The sequence below is a fragment of the Colobus angolensis genome, unplaced genomic scaffold, assembly GCF_000951035.1.
Source record: "Colobus angolensis palliatus isolate OR3802 unplaced genomic scaffold, Cang.pa_1.0 Scaffold2, whole genome shotgun sequence".
NCBI classification, from domain to species: Eukaryota; Metazoa; Chordata; class Mammalia; order Primates; family Cercopithecidae; genus Colobus; species Colobus angolensis.
Window position 1 is genome coordinate 22,355,182 of NW_012115154.1, and position 17,165 is coordinate 22,372,346.

Sequence of the window (17,165 nt, forward strand, 5' to 3'; positions counted from 1 at the left end):
AATATCTAGGTTAGCTAACCTCATAGAGACAGAAAATAGATTAGAGGTCACCAGAGGCTAGAGGGAGGGGAAATAGAGATGTGTTGCTTCATGACTACAGAATTGCTGTTTGGTGTGATGAAAAGTTTTGAACATGGATATTGGCGATGGTTGCACAATATTATGAATGTATTTATTGCCACTGAATTATACCCTGAATTAAAACTGCTTTTATATTTTAATTATACACTGAAATAAAATGTCTTTTAACTAGTTTATTTTAATTATACACTGAATTAAAACTGCTTTTAACTAGTTTTATCATATCATATACAATTTTGTTATTGTTGTTGTTGTTTTGAGATGGAGTTTTGCTCTTGTCACCCAGGCTGGAGTGCAGTGGCACAATCTTGGCTCATTGCAACCTCCACCTCCTGGGTTCAAGCAATTCTTCTGCCTCAGCCTCCCAAGTAGCTTAGACAACAGGCACCTGCCACCATGCCTGGCTAATGTTTGTATTATTAGTAGACCTGGGTTTTCACCATGTTGGCCAGGCTGGTCTCAAACTCCTGACTTCAGGTGATCTGCCCACCTCAGCCTCATGAAAAGCTAGGATTACGGGCATGAGCCACTGCGCCCACCCTCCTACTAGTTTTATTATATCATTTTAGGATATTATGAAATCACAGCCATAGTAACTTCCTGTGAGAAAATGGTTTAAAAACGTGAGAGCTGGCCACATGGCCACTTAAGGAAAGTTATACATTTTGAGAAGCTTGAAAACTTCTTCTATGTCCCTGAGAAAAGGTATTGATATCACAATGCAGAGGTGATCTTATTTTAATTTCAGCACTGACTATTACCACTGTGTATTTATTACAATCATGCAGAGTACTGATGTGTTTCGAATATGGGAGAGACAGAATCTGGAAAGAGATAGCAATTTAACTTTCTGCAAGAAAATTCCAGCGTGTTTTTCATTCTGACAACTTGACTGGTGATAAGAAAGATGAGGGACTACTTTTGTAAACTTGTTTATCCTTACATGCTCAAGAACCATTTGTCACCCATTTTTCTCTGTCACACTGAAATATACCTCTAAGAAAATATCGGTAATTTCTCAGTATTTTAAAAACATAGATTCTCTTGATCAGTCTGCTAAATATTTCATAGTTTGTGTGTTGTTCATTACAAAAGAAGAGATTCCATTTTCTGAAACTGGAACTGAGCAGCACACTGAGATTTTAAGGAATGGGATATGGGCGCCCTGAGAAGGGACATGGTTTTGTCAAGAGCTGAGGAAAAGAAAAGTTGACCCTGAGATCCCGGTCTGAAGTCAGCATCCAACTTAGCCAACAGCCCTAGGCAATTTCCTCAGCTTCATGTACCTCGGTGTAGCCACAAGCAAAATCATTTTGTGGCACTGAACTTATGGTCTGCAACTCATGTGCTTTCAGGACAGACACTGAGGCTTAGGGTAAGGCTGCAGGCGGCACCAGCCATCACAGGACATGCAGACCACAGAATGCAGCAACCAAGAGCTTGCTTAGGTAGGCAAGCAGTAGCGTTTGTCTACTCCATGGCCAGCCTTCATCAGGGAACTTTGAAATGTTCATTGCATATTCCCCTGTAGGCAAGCGTATTTATTGAGAAGACCTGAATTTTAATGCAAAGCTTTTCAAATGGTTGTTTGTAGCCAGTTGACCTTTGAGTCCAGACATCAGATGGTTCCATTCCTCTCCAGGGCCATGGAGCTTCACTGTGACCTTGGGGGACTGTCCAGCCCTCCCCACAGTGTTAAGGGAGCAGCTCTTCCCTCCTCACTCTTCCTGGCCTCGCTAGGGCCAGTATCCCATTGTTAACACCAGCACCAGTCCCATGCCTGTGATTTCTTCTTTTTTTTTTTTTCCTTTTGAGACAGTCTCACACTGTCACCCAGGCTGAAGTGCAGTGGAGCTATCTTGGCTCATTACAACCTCCACCTCCTGGGTTCAAGCAATTCTGCCTCAGCCTCCCGAGTAGCTGGCATCATAGGTATACACTACCACGCCTGGCTAATTTTTGTATGTTTAGTAGAGACAGCGTTTCACCATGTTGGCCAGGCTGGTCCTAAACTCCTGACCTCAAGTGATCCCCCACCTCGGCCTTAAAGTGCTGGGATTACAGGTGTGAGCCACCGCGCCTGGCCTAGGGCTGTGATTGATTTACTTCAGAAAAGAAAACACACAGTATCTGTCTTCTGAGCAAGGCTGTGGTTCCCAACAGGAAGACACATCTAGCAAACACAGGAGAGACACAAGCTCACTTAGAAGGGGAAACCTGCTTAGTCAGTGCCAGGGTTCACATGTGACAATGTTTAAAACGACCACAGAGGGAAGGAGAACAAAAAAGCAAACTTTGCCGACCCTCAAGTGTTTTCTGTTTCCAAGTGGATGACCCTGCCTTTCTAGATATAACGGGTTTCATTCTTCACGCTGGGCAGGTTGCTGGGGTTTGGAGAAATCATGCTCAGGGTAAAGCATCTCCCAAGGTAACAGTCCCCGCTGGTTGCTTTAGGTAAATGTCAGCTTGTTAGGCTGCTGGACAGATCCCATGTGGGCGCTGTTCTCTGCCACTGCCATCTATTCTCCAAGAATTCTGTCGCAATGAGAAGAAACACAGATCAACAGGGGAGCTGAGGAATAGATGGGAGCTGCGAGCCCGAGAGGGCCAGGGCTCGGTGTGTTCCCCGCAGCGGCCATCTGCTCGGCTCGTGGAGGCGGCCGGCTCAGCCACACTTCTGAGATCAGGACTCCCTGAAGGGCCAGCAGAAGGGGCTCTTGTCAAATCCCACTTTCCCTGATGAAACAGGAACGGGAGTGTCTGGCAGAGTAGAAAACGCAGTCGACTGAAAACCCGGGGAGGAGAGATGAGGCCTGCATCCTGGAGGGAAGATTGTCATGAGATGTTCCTGCCATTTTTGTCCCCAGATGAGGGATGATACTAGGGGCCATGGGGCAGGATCCATCCTGAATGTGTCTGAAGAGTTTTGGAGGATTTGACCATCACTGCAATAGTCTTTCTTCTACAGAAAATAAGTCTGCCAAAAATGGGGTGACAGTTACTCCCACCCAGAGGAATGAGACATATGTGTCCCCCTACAGAGGGGCGTCCCAGAGACTGGGCACCTAGAAGATTTGATTGTTCTCCACGGCCACATACGTCCCTGAATTTAAGTCCTTAGAGCCTCAGAAAACTTACTCTGGCTTCTGGAGTTTGCTTCTCTAAGAGTTACCGTTGGAGAAAGGGTCACTCCCGGTCCATCCTCCAGTGCAGCCTGGCAGGGGAGCCTGCTGAGCTCTGCTGTATGAGCCTTCTGCTCAGAGACAAGGACAGGGATGAGAGGAGGCAGCAGGTGAGCAGAAGATAAGACACTGGAAGATAAGACCTGTGCATCAGGACTGAGGGAAGATATGTGGGAGAGGTAGAGTCCACTGAGATGCCTCAGCTACCCAGGGTTCCCACTGTAAGGAAGCCACCAGTGTCCAGAGGACTCCAAGAAAAACTCAGATCCCACGTTCTGTAGACGGGCTGTCAGTAGATGGGCTGTGTGACCTCAGACCAGGAGTGCAACCTCTCTGTGCATCTGACATCTATGTCAATTCTTCCTTAGGAGAGGAGAGATGATTTATGCCTCACCCACCTCTTCAGGCAGTGTTGAACCATATCATCATGTGTAAAAGCATATTTTGAAATAAGTTGTTGTCTACATGGAGGCCATGATTCATATAAAGCAATTTGATTTATACAATGAACCTCTCCATGTTTTGCTCCTTGCAAGGCTGTGTCAATAAATGTTCAAACCCATATTTGTGGAGCACCTACTATAAATAATCAGGCACTGTTTTAAGCACTTCTGATGTGCTGGTGAAAAAAAAAAACCAGATGCAAATACCTGCCTTTGTTACGTTGACATTCTAGAGGACATTTAAAGAGATCTAGTTTCACGTGGATAGAGCGAAATGAAAGGGAAAGTTATACACAAACATGAGAATCATGAGGAAGAGTCTGGCACAAATACCAATTTCAAAATGGTTTATTTTTAAAATGCCAGACTCTGCCACCCTGAGGTTGACTAACTATTGTCTCACCATCTCTTTGTCCTGGTTAAGTTCAGAGAATACAATGTGCCCAGAGTGCAGCCCTGTTTGAAAGGGAAGGCTTGCAGAGTTGCAGCAAAAGCCATTTTTGGACAGACGATAATACTAAACAGACGCTGATGAAAGAAAGAGAAAAAAATACCGTGAGAGAAGGGGGATGGTGGTGAAGGTAAAATGTTAGCGGAGCGGTAGATTTCAAATAGAATCGCCTAGGTCGAAAATAAAAAAGCAGTCATCAACTAAGGTGGAAAAACATTTCTGAGACTTGCTAAGTCATCCGGACCCTGGCTGCTCACTCCCAGGGTTGCGTCGGATCCTTTGCAGGATGAGCAGAGGCCGTCAGTGTGGGATGTGTAACCCAGCAGGCTCAGGGTAACTGATCTCACTATGAAAAGTCCTTCCCATCTGAGCCTGACTTTGACCTATGGCTTGTGAGGTCCCCAGCCACATTCAATCCGGGGTGAAAGTCAGAGGGACCAGGACCCACTCAGCTAATTCAATCTTCTCATGCCTTCAATGGCTGGAGATATTTAGGGAGCACCTCCTATATGCTAAGCCCTAAGTAAGGTGTCAGGAGTATAGCAGTGAACTGGGATGACATGTCCCTTCCCCAGTGAAACCCAGTGTGGGACAAAATGTGAGCCTGAAAAGTGATGGTGATTCTGCAACTCATAAACAAACTGTGTGTACCAGTAGCAGGCCTTGTGGTAACACCTAGGCAGGACCACCTTCTTTGCACAACTTCAGAGAGCATACCTTAATTTTTACGCATTGAATTTTGATGTATTTGTTTGTCTTTGCCTAACATCCCCACCCCAGCATCTGATGGGGATGGGAGCCCTGGCGTTATGATGTGTGTAGGGTACTGAGGCTAGATTCCCTGAATCCTGACCAAGTGTCATCCCATGAGCCAGGGCGATGAGGCTAATCAAACAAGGAACTAAGGAGCCCGTAGGTTGAAATACAAGGTTTGGGAGAAAATGTGATGCTTGCTGGAATGACCAGATGGGCGAGGATGTTGAAAAATAAATGAGGTGTGATCATTGCAATTCATTCCCATCATTACAAAATCATTTATTATTAAGTTACACATGGACACAGTGCAGTGCCAAGGAAAAGTACAAATGAAAGGTAAAAAAACAAGGGACAAATGTTGTTCATGTTGCCAGTACCTTGTTCTGAGTCTTGAAGAGAATTATGTATGTTGCTGCAGCCAGACATCTCCAAAGAAAATGATAAAATTGTAATTGGTCGACATGTTCTCTCAATGATACCTGGATGCATTATTTTAATTTTAAGTTTTTATTCATCTCTAATGTTTTACTTCAGGCACTTCTTATTTCTTTCTTGGACCATTCCAAAAATATCCTAAACTGGTATCTCTGCCCCAGTCCATCTTCTACACTCTGAAAAAATATCTTTGATTTTATTTTTGCAGAATAGATTTTTTCCCTTAGTGGATGGGCTCCTTGGCCATCTGAGCCTTCACCCTGCTCCCTGCCACCCCCCTGCCTTGCACTCCAGGCATGCACATTCCTGAAATTTCCTCAAAATCTTAGGGAGGCTGAGGCAGGAGAATCCCTTGAACCCGGGAGGTGGAAGTTGCAGTGAGCCGAGGTTGCACCATTGAATGGACTCTAGCCTGGGTGATAAGAGCAAAACTCTGTCTCAAAAAAAAAAAAAAAAAAAAAAAAAAATTCTTGTTCATGACGCATTTGTATGTGATGTTCCCACTTGGCAGCCATTTTCCTCTAGTCCACTGGCCCCTGGTGTTCCTGTGGGGCTTCTTATATGAGCCATTCTAGAATCGCAGGTCCCTTGCTCTTCTTCTGCACGTGCCTGTGTTAATCTGGAGAAAGTCTGTTTGTTTCCCTGTTTGTTTGCCTTCTTACCAGGCTTGGAGCCCTTCAAAGCCAGGGGCTATCCTGTATGGACAGACCTTCCCCAGTGTCTAAATAGGAACTGGGATATGATGGATGCTCAATAAAAATTAAACAAGAGACAAAAGAAAAGTAGGGACCAATCTGGAATCCAATAACCATCTCTCATTTCAGGTGAAGTGGAAACTCTCAGGAAGTCGAAAATACTGGGCTTCAGAACCTGACCTAGTTTGCAGCCACCACTCCCCTCCAAAAACAATCCCGTATGAATTCCTTCTGACTCCTGAGATGAGAGGGTCACTGAGGTAGATCCTGGCCTTGGAAATCCCTATTAGGACCTATTGGGGCCTTTTACTTGCCCCTCACCACCACCCCAACATTACATTAGAAACCAACTCGGGCTTGAAGTGGAGGCCTCTGAGTTTGCAGGCCCTAAAATGCAGGCCCAGGCTGCTTTAGTTGGATTGGTTTCATTGCAAAAACGGAAGTTGCATTCCAGTTATCTCTGAATAAAACTTGTGATGGTAAGGACAAGTCCCTTACCCCTAGAAGTGAAAACTGGTGAGTCTCCAGGAACCAAGACCACTCCAGGGTCCAGCTCTCACAAAGAGGCCTTGCTTCTTTCTTGCTTCTTACTGACTGGTTTCCACCCTTGCTCATGGCTTCTCCTCTCTCTCCCTCTGGAATGTGCATTGCCATCAGAGCTGCTTTGTAACAGCTGCATCCCCATAGCCTAGACTCTCCCTCCTGCACTTTCAAGCTTCAGTCTGCCCTGCTAGCCACTAACAGACTCCTGAATTTCTAAGTTCAGGTTCCTACAGTGGACAATAAGTTTGACCTGACTCATTTCTTCATGGGGAATTTTTGGCTACAGATCGGCTGTTATCAGGTCATCCCAAACCCTGGTCCAATTGACCACGTTTTACCATATTCTCATCTTGTCCTAAGAAGGATGCACAGAGGTGAGGTACCAACCAGAATGAACCTAGGCATGGACATTTTTGTAATTTCCTATTAGAACATAAACACTTCAGAGAAGAAAAGCATATTCCATCTTAATACCTCAGAATAAAGGAGCGTATCAGCTTCATGCTCTTTCAGAGGTACAGCAGGAATCTATATACATCCGGGGCCAGTTAAGCTGAAGGATGAGGGGGGGCATCTGAAAGCAGATAAAAGGAAGAAGGTAGTCCTGAACCTCAGAACTATGTTCCTGGATCTCATCAGGTTAGTCCTTACTCTTTGTCAACTTGATCCATTGACAGATTCTCAAAACCAGGTCAATATAGAGATATGGCACTCTTATGTCTTGTGTCAGCTGTATCTGTTATCAATAGTTTTATGAATGGCACCACCGACAAACGATAAAAACCTAATTGCGATTTTGAAGTCTAGACAAGGAAAAAATATATATACCAGCTTTTATGGTCCCCCACAAGTTTTACCCTAGCGACTGTTCTCTGTCATCCCACGCAGGGTGGGCTTTGAGAACTCATCAGTCCTCTTGTGGGTTTCAGTCTTGCATCTTTTCTGGGATCTGGCTCAAATGCGGCTAATTTCCCAGCGTACTATGTTCAGTACAAGGGCAATCTGTCAGCATTCGTCTGAGCCTGTTTGTAAAGACACATAATTCACTATGAAACCAATTCATTTCAGATGTGCTTTTTCCCATTGCACAAAAGCCCCGGGTTGATTTGGCAGTTTGGCATATTATACAAATAAATAGGTTGAAAATGGGAAGTTAACAAGTGTTGGAACCTGAGGTTTCTGAAGGAATTGGCTCTGGTGTCAACTTCAGAAGGTCATCTGGAGAAGCTAAGGGATCCGAACGTTCTTAAAAGGGAGAGAAATGCTTTAGAATAAAAGGAATCCTGGGTCCACCGGCAGGCAGTCTCGTTTTTGATTTCCTAGGGAACTTAGCACAGTGGAGTTCCAATAGTTCACAGGAGATCGCGTTTCACAAAAGTTACACAAAACAATACCTTTCTGAAGAGTTTATGTTCTAATAGGAAATACCTAAAATGTATTTATCCACTTACGTCTTTTATTTTATTCTACCTTCTCTCTTTTAACACTGATTTACACAATAAGGGACAGATTAAATTAATTTCATAATAGAAATCTTGGGCTTTAAAAATTATCTTAGAAAGGTAATTGTCTTCATTTGGTGTTTTTATGTTCCCTAAGTAGTTATCTTTGTTGTTTCTTCTGGGGGTTGGTAGCAATTCTGACTTCCCATTCCATAGCTCATTTATTACTTCATTTAGGAAATCCTCTTTTTTTAATTTGATAGGCTGGGCTCTGTTTCCTAATGACGTTCACCTAGTTTTAATTGTCAGCAAAAGAAACACTTAAGATATAAGTCATAGGTAATACTTATGCCTGTCTGATGAATGACGGAATCTAGCTTCCGCTGATATTTCATCTTTGACTTCTAACATGTAAGAAGCCTTTGCTTTAGTGGTCATCACTCCTCCTTTTTCATCCTTTCTCCTTTCAGAAGTGTTCATCTGTAGCATAGGATTCAGTGATCCCCAAGTGTTTTAAGCTGAGGAGCTCTTTGTTCCGATGATTGTAATTCACATAAAGGAGATAAAAGTGGAGCTGTGTGGGCTGAAGGATGAGAAGGGGAGAGGGTGGAAATGGAGCCCCAAGTTCTAGGCAAGCCTCCCCCCATCAACTCCTTCATCCTGGCAGCCTAGGAAAGGTTTCTCTAGCACAATTTGGAAACATCTGGCTGAGTCATTTTGGCCCACATTTTCTTTCTGCTGAATTCATTTCCATTCTCCCAGGGCGGCCTACGTAAATGTTTTCTAGTTCATGTTGACATCTTTCAGTTATTCATGAACTGTGACCATACTACCCTGTGAGGTTCTATGAGAAGCTCTGTGCATTGCGATTCTGTCTGCATTGCTTGCAGATGATGAGTTACCTAAAATGAATGAACTGGTTGTGACCTATCTCAGCGTATCACGTAGAGATGCTCTTGTCTCTTGATTTCGGTCTAGGTGACAGTCAGGTTTTCCAAAAGTCCTCTCCCTGATACACAGATTATTTCATTGTTTCCTGTGTGCTAAGTGCACACAGGATGCAAAGAAGAATAAGACCTACCGTTACGGAGACCTCAGCCTAGCCATGACAAGAGCCAGTTATGGAGTCCCTACTATGTGTCCATTGCTTTACATACTTTTTTTCTCATTAACTCTGCTGAACATAGCCAGCAAGTGAAATGACCCGGGATGTGCAAACAAGAAATTATTCTGACTTCAAAGCTAATTCCTTTCACTGATGGGCAACGCTTTATCTTACCCGGCTTCTGCCACAGAGAAACAAACTCACAGGCAGGGCCAGGCAGAGAAGTGGTCAGTGGTGCTCTAAGGTAACAAGTGCTTCACACAAGCCTGGGGTAGGAGGTGAGATTTGCACAGGGCACTAAAGGATGATTAGGAGCTCATCGAGTGGAAGGAGTTGACAATGGGACTGGGGCTGGTGTCTCTGATAATGTCTTCTGGGGAAGATGCCAGGTGTTTTAGATTTCCCTTGCTTATACGTATTTCTAGTTTTTAGTGGCCTACTTGAATATCATTTATATTGTCATTTACACAATTCCCCAAGGCCAAATGATATATATGTTGCAAAGTAGGGATTGTATGAACTGATCCTTCTCTGGGATTTTTCTGCATGGGTCTGTTAATTCATGTATTTCACGTTGAGAATAAAGTATGGGCCCATGAAGGTTTAGGGGATATTTTACATAAGACATTCTCCTATGTAGGTGTGAAAATCTTTCCTGACTCCAATCCTGTTGCTAAACAGTGAGGTCTAGCCCAGAAGGCACCGAGGGGAGCAGAGTTTCTGGGAAACAAGAAGAGGACGTGGAACCCCAGCTAGGGGGCAACTCCAGAGGACTTCTTTGGGATACCTTTCCCTACAGGCCACTGAAGACAGCACAATAGTGGAAGCATCTGCATCACCCACCCTGGCTTGTGTTCCCCAAACAATCTGTGGCCTCGTTCCACAGCTGGCGCCAAATTCCAGCTGAGCAGACAGCCCCAAAAATGTCACCTGGAGCCGTTAAAATAACATAAACAAGGCATCTGTCATGCTGCCGTCACCAAGGTCATCTGGTGGTAGGAGGTGCCCGAGGAGGAGCACGGCGGTGCCGTGCCATCGAGGGCCAGCCTGTGGGCAGACCTGCCCATGCCAGCGCTCCCTTGCTCTGCAGCTGCATTCAAAGGTGTGAAATTGTGCAGGGCCAGATGTTAGAGGCAAAACAACCGGAATGAAATCTAGCCACTTTGGACTGAAACACGAGAATTTTGAAACAAGATTTTCAAACTGTTAGTATCGCATCTGGTCTCCTCTCATGATTGCCCAGAGGCCACCAGCCCAAAGCTGGGGTGAAGACATGAGCTGGCGGGTAAACTGAACACGGAATCTAGGGAGTGTGTTGTTCACACAAATCGCGCAGAGACGGAGAGTTAGAGATGGGATTTACACCCGAGCTGTCAATCAAACCACTATCTGTGTGACCTTGGACAAATCATCCATTTCCTCTAAGCACCAATTTTCATATCTGTAAATTCCTTCCTAGGATCATTGTGAAGGTTAGATAAGATAGTATGCCTGATAATGCAGGGCTGCAGAGGGCTCTCAGTACATTTTATGTTGGCTTTCTCTACCCTCACTTACAGGTAAGAGAACAGATTTAGAGAGGGGAAGTTCATAGCATGTCAGCATCAATGATCCTAGCAAGAACCACCATCCTTTCTTCCTCCTTCCTTCACTTCCTTTTTCCTTATTTCCCTCATAATCCACTCCCCTTCCCCTTCCTACTCTCAGCACACATGATATTATGTTTGATGGGTAGCTTTTGGTTTGTATGTATTTTTGCAAAACACATTTTTTGTATAAGTGTATTTTTTAAATTTGTTAAATGGTTTGAGTTTATACATGGATGCCTTATGTGTTTTATGTATATTTACATTTATATTTAGATTCTTATTTTTATCCTTAAGTACTGTGTTTATGGTCCCTCCATGTTGCTCTGTGTACGCATAATCCATTGCTTATTGCTCTGTGTACACATAAGCCGTTGCTTCTAATTGCTGCTTAGCATTGCACGGTGTGCATCCAATCTGTTCCACAAGGATGGACACCCAGGTTGCCTCCACACTGTCCCCATAGGCTATCTTCTTGTAATTCTTAAGATAGGTCCAAAAGACATTTATTTACAAGTTCCCCTCTTCTATTAGACGGTGAGACAGTGAGAGAAGATTTCCTGACTTTATATACAAAGCAGCTAGCACACAGCAGTTTCTCAGTAAACACAAAGCCACGGGCTTCCCAGGCAGCTGGACACGTGGGCTCAGGCCCAGCCTCCTGTGTCCTTAGTTCCCAGACAAAGTGACAGCCTTAGCGGCAGCACTGTGATTACCGTTATCTTGTCATGAAGGTTTATTATGAGTAAGGGAAGTTTAGGAAGAGAAAAGATGAAAAGCCTTCCCATGTGACGTGTACTACAATTCCTTGAAACCTGAAGACCCCACATGACACATTTGTTTATTCAAACACATACATTTGAGTGAGTGCTAACTCTAAGTGATAGTGGGTATGGATTTGGTGAATTATTTGAATGCTTTCAGCATTTCCCCAATCTGTAGGACATTCTAGTCCCTTAGAATTGGGCACTGAGCCCTGTTTGATGAAACTTGCTGTGGCATTTGGAGAAGATGCAGGATCCACACGTTTAACCATGGATGGATCCATCAGTCAGTCTCAGTTCACGGTAGACAAGAAAGGAGATACATGCTGACAAGCCATGTAGGAAGTATACTGCCTTAAGCAGTGTAAACATCTTTAGTCCTGAACGGCATATCTGCTAGGTTGATTGAGAAATGTATTCGGTTTTATTTTTTTTCTCTTGTTTTTCTTTTTGGAGGGTGAGGGATAGCCTACTTTAATATCAGAATTTTTTTTTTTTTTATTGAGTTGTGATGCTGAGTAAAATGACCTACCATTACTTGATGTGTAACAGAGTTGCTGTAGACCAGGGGTGGGCAAATTCTTTCTGCAAAGAACCAGGTACTACATATTTTACACTTTACAGCCACATGGCCTTTGACACACCCGTTACCTCTGCTGTTGTAGTACATAGGCAGCCATTAGACAGTATATAAGTAAATGGGCATAGCTGCATCCCAATAAAACTTTATTTACAATATAAGAAGGGGGCCAGGTTTGGCCCATGAGCCCTGGTTTTCCCACCCTTGTTTAGATGCTCATGCACTTGCTACATCTGGAAATCAACATAAATAAAGGAGGTCCAATAAGGCAAACCAGGTACTGTTTCTTGCCGGTATTCTTTGCTATCTCTTCAGGACACTCTGAACACAATGGATGGGAGTAATATGAACAGGAAACAGAAGAAGGACTTGTACCGTATTAACTTTGGCTTGGTTGTGCATGCCAGAAAACCTAAAATAACAGCGCTCTGTACACAGCAGAAGTTTATTTCTCCTTCTTGTAAACACAGTGTGGAGACAAGCGGTCCGGGGATGCTGTGACTGCTCTTCTCACAAAAGCCTCCGCTCATTCTATTGTATTTTCTCCATGAAGGGCTTGGTCTTGTGGGTCCAGACTGTAGCAAGCATTTCCAGTAGGAAGACGGAAAAGGCAGGTAGGAGAAGGAGAGAGTAAATGAAGCACATGCACCCTGACAGATACTGCGACCAGCTCTGCTAGTTGCTGCCTGTCATGGTGAGTTTTAGGGGTCAGCTTGGCTAGGCCACAGTACCCAGCTTTTTCTCAAACACCAGGTGACATGTTGCTGTGGAGTTTTGTTTTGAAGATGTGATTAATAACTTGGTTCGCGGACATGGAGTGGAGCAGGTGCCCCTCTACCATGTGGGTGAGCCTCATCTGATTAGTTGAAGGCTTTAGGAGAAAATAATGAAGTCTCCCAGGGCGGAAAGGAGTCTGCCTCCAGACAGCCTTCAGGCTTGAGCCACCATCTCAACTCTTCCCAGGGTTTCTAGCCGGCTGCCCTACCCTGCAGACTTCACATCTGCCAGTCCCCACAAGCCACCATCCTTAAAAATCTGTCTCTCTCTCTCTACACACACACACACACACACACACACACACACACACACAATTGGTTCTGTGTCGTCTCTGGAAACCCCTGCTGCATGTGCAGCCCATTCATCTAGAGGGCTCCGGGGCAGTGGGGGGATGTACTCCTTATCCACAGCATTCTAATATTATGGAAACACAGGAGAAGGGACATGGAAGGGCAGGCAGACATTAAACTACCCAGAAGTGCCTGTGTTCTTATTGCACCTCCACATTCTTATTTTTCTTGCAAATAAAGAAACAATTTAAAACGAAGGAAGCCCCAGATCACCCAGGTGTGACTCTCTATCCTTTTCCCACTTCTAGTTCAAGAGATGTACCCGTTTTCTTCTAACCAAAGAAAAAACATTGCATCCTTTTCTCTAGCAGTAGTGCCTGAAGCATGAGGTGAAGGCGATGAGTGGGTTAGGGCCTTTGGGAACTCTGTCCCAGCCAGCCCTCACCATCCATACCCTGCTGGGAGGGAAAGCCTGGCCCCTGCAGCTCTCTTGGTTGATCCTAGCAAGAGGAAGCTCTTCCTCTCGAAACCTGGGGGAGGGACAGCCTTTGGGCCAAGTTAACTCTCCCAGCTATAATTTAAAGTGTGGACAAAATGGGCCCAGATGTTCAGTCTTGCTTGTTAGGCCTGGTTCTGGTCTGTGTTCTCATCCGTGAGACCCTCGGCCTCGCTGCCCACACCAAATCGCCTTGGTTCTTCTTTGAGACATTCTTACTGAACGAGAAATAATTCCCCAGGGTTAGATTAGTGGACACAAGAGACGTGTTCTGCCAGCTGAGAATTGAAGTTGGCTTCAGAGACTTCCTCCTCCCCAGGTGAGGTTTACCAGGCTGTGAGGCTCTCACAGGTGATTTGGGTCCATTTTGGTGCACTTTCTTTCTCTTCCTAGATCCTTTCCTTTGTCTTCCCAGACCCTTCCCCTCAAAGGGCTGCTGGCGTTTGGGTTGCCCACGACTCCTTACCCTGGTGAGCACTGAGCACGTAGACCCAGCAGCTTCCAGGAACCTCAGCATTTAAGTAATGGGCACACAAGAGAAAATCAAAACCGAACCCAAACAAGCCTCCGAGTGCAGCGAGAACGCCTCACTGGGAGATGGAGATTTCTAGTTGAAATGTCTGAGGTGCCAGTGGGCACGCAGTGGCCGATTGTTGGAAAGCTGGTCCTCAGGCCAGACGCCTCATCCACAGTTCCACCCCACCTTGATCTTGTTCAGGGTTTGTACGAGTTGAAGAGAAAGTGTGGGTTTTTTTGTTTGTTTTTGTTTTTTTATTTCTTTCCAACTAGTTTCTTTGGATCCTGGCATGACTCCAGAAGAATCGTACCCTGCTGCCCCACATTCATTTTCATTTTTGGGGAATTGTAAGTTAGAAGAAGTGACTTCTCTTGCAGATGGCAAAGACTTACAATCCAAAATCATCACAACTCACAATTTAAAGACATTCTGATCTCTACCTTCCTGCAGCACATTAGCCGGCATGCCTGTTTTTTGTAGGGGTTTTGTCTGCACATAGTAGGTCCTGGATAAACACTTGCTGATTAAACGATATTTGAAGCAAAAGCGACTACAGCTGATTGTCTACTTAGGGCAAGGTGAGTGTCAATCAGAAGAGGGAGAAATTGCATGAGGCTGCAGAGGCATGCAGGCCTGCACGGCTACAAACAAACCTAATTAGCTGTGCCTCTGCCAACAGCCCTACTCAGACACATCTGGAGGGGAGAGAATGGCTAAGGCTAGATTGGCTTTCCCAGGTGAAAAAGCTTCTCCTCAGTTGCGCCTGCATAGGACTGATTGCGCCTCAAATCCACTTGTCAGGCTGGTTGCAGGTGTCTGAGAGATTGCTAATAGAACTGGGCAAAAGTGCCCATGGGATTGGGAGGTGACTAGCATGGCAAGACAAGCGGCTGCTGGAGTCCCTGGTTGGCAGGTGGGCCTGCCTCTGTGCTCCCCATAGGCTCCATGGGGTACCTGTGCCCAGCGAGCAGAGAGAAGAGCTGTCTTGGCTGAGCATCAGGCCCTGGTACAGTCTTTGTGAAGTGTGTTTATTGGCTGCCATGAGAGTACTTAGCTGCAAAATGGAAGTGCTTTTACTTGCAGACACAAGGAGTCTTCACTAGGGAAGCACTGAGATCAGCACTTCTTCCAGGATGCCCCTTGCAAGGTACTTGTGCTCCACCAAATTGGAACTCTTCCCAGACACAAAGGGAGGCTCTGGCCCAGAGTCAAGGTCATGGCAAGACCCCTTGAGCTGGCTGTTTCTTAGCAGAAGCTGGAGTAGACAGACATGACTTGAGACGTCTTAAACTTCTTTGGAGAATCTGGGGCTGGATCTCCCGCCCAAGCACTTTGGAAGGGTCTGAAGAGACACAGGATGTGTGTATGTGTGTGTGGGGTTGGGGCAAGGGTTTCGATCAAACATCTGGATATGAATGCCAACTCTGCCATTTTCTGCTGACTGTGAACTTGGAAGAGTTTCTTATCAGTTCAAGTCTCACTTCCCTCATAAGTGAAATGGGGATAGTAATCATTATTATGGGCTGTTGGGTCCTCCAAATATCCATGTGTTGAAGTCTTAACACCCAGCGCTTCAGAATGTGATGATATTTGGAGATACGGTCTTTAAAGAGGTAAATCAAGTTAAATGAGGTCCTATGGGTGGGCCCTAATTTAATATGACTGATGTCCGTCCTTATAAGAAGACAGATTAGGACACAGACACACACAGACGATGTTATATGGTGGTTTAGGGTCTAGACTGCCAAGGTTCAAGTTCTGCTGTGAGTTACTTGCTCTGAGTGACCTTGGGTTTCATATTAATTTTTCTGAGTATCAATTTCCTCACCTGTAAAATAGGGGAAATAACAGTCTGCCTCATAGAGTTGCTGGAGGTGTGAGGTCAGATATTAGCCATCTAGCACTTACACTGCTGCAGGTAGCTTGGCCATTGTTATTGTTATGATTAAGGGCAGGTGAGCATGTCATGTCTTTCTTTGCTAAGTATGTCTGACGCCAAGTCAGTACTCACCGAGCACCTCTTCTGTGCAAGGCGCTGGAAAGGAGTGAAGCCTGGTTCTTCTTCCCCTGTCTTGCCCCTACTAGATTCATCCTCAAGTCTTCTCTGAATTGCTTTCCCTGCAACTGAAAACCATAATACTTATAGATGCTGCTTTCTAGAAATGAGCCTGTAAAGTCTTATGTTTTCTCTTGGTCTGCACAACTTTAGGGGGTAACACGTCCTGTATTTGTCAGTTGTTAACCTTCTCTTTGACCACAGAGCTCTAAATGATGGCACTAATAATGCCCAGGCAGATTTAGTTTTGATCTCCAATGAAAGGTCTTTCTGTATTTTCAGTAATAAGCAAACACCTTTAGCTTGAGAGGATAAACTTAAGTACAATGTTTGTTCTCTGGAGGCATACTGATTAATTTTCAAATATGAATAAAAGGCAGTCTATTTCATTGTGGTAAGAACACTTAAGATGAGATCTGCCCTCTTTATTTTATTTTATTTGAGACGGAGTCTCGCTCTGTCACCCAGGCCGGAGTGCAGTGGCGCAATCTCGGCTCACCGCAACCTCCACCTCCCAGGTTCAAGCGATTCTCCTGCCTCAGCCTCCCGAGTAGCTGGGACTACAGGAGCTTGCCACCACCACGCCCAGCTAATATTTTGCATTTTTAGCAGAGACGGGGTTTTCCCGTGTTGTCCAGCATGGTCTCGATCTCCTGACCTCATGATCTACCCTCTTAATGAATTTTTAGTGTGCAAGTTATCTGTAGGTACAAGGTTGTACAGCAGATCTTTCAAGCTTATTCATCTCACATAATTGAGACTTTATGCCTTTTAATTAACAACTCCTTACCTCCCCCTCCCAGCAGTCCCAGGCAACCACTACCCTGTTCCTTTTGCCTCCATGAGTCTGGCTACTTTTGATGCCTCATAGGAGTGGAACCATGCAGCATTTGTTCTTCTGTGCCTGGCTCATTTCTCTTGGCATCTTCCCTCCAGGTTCATTCATGCTGTCACCAATGGCAGGAT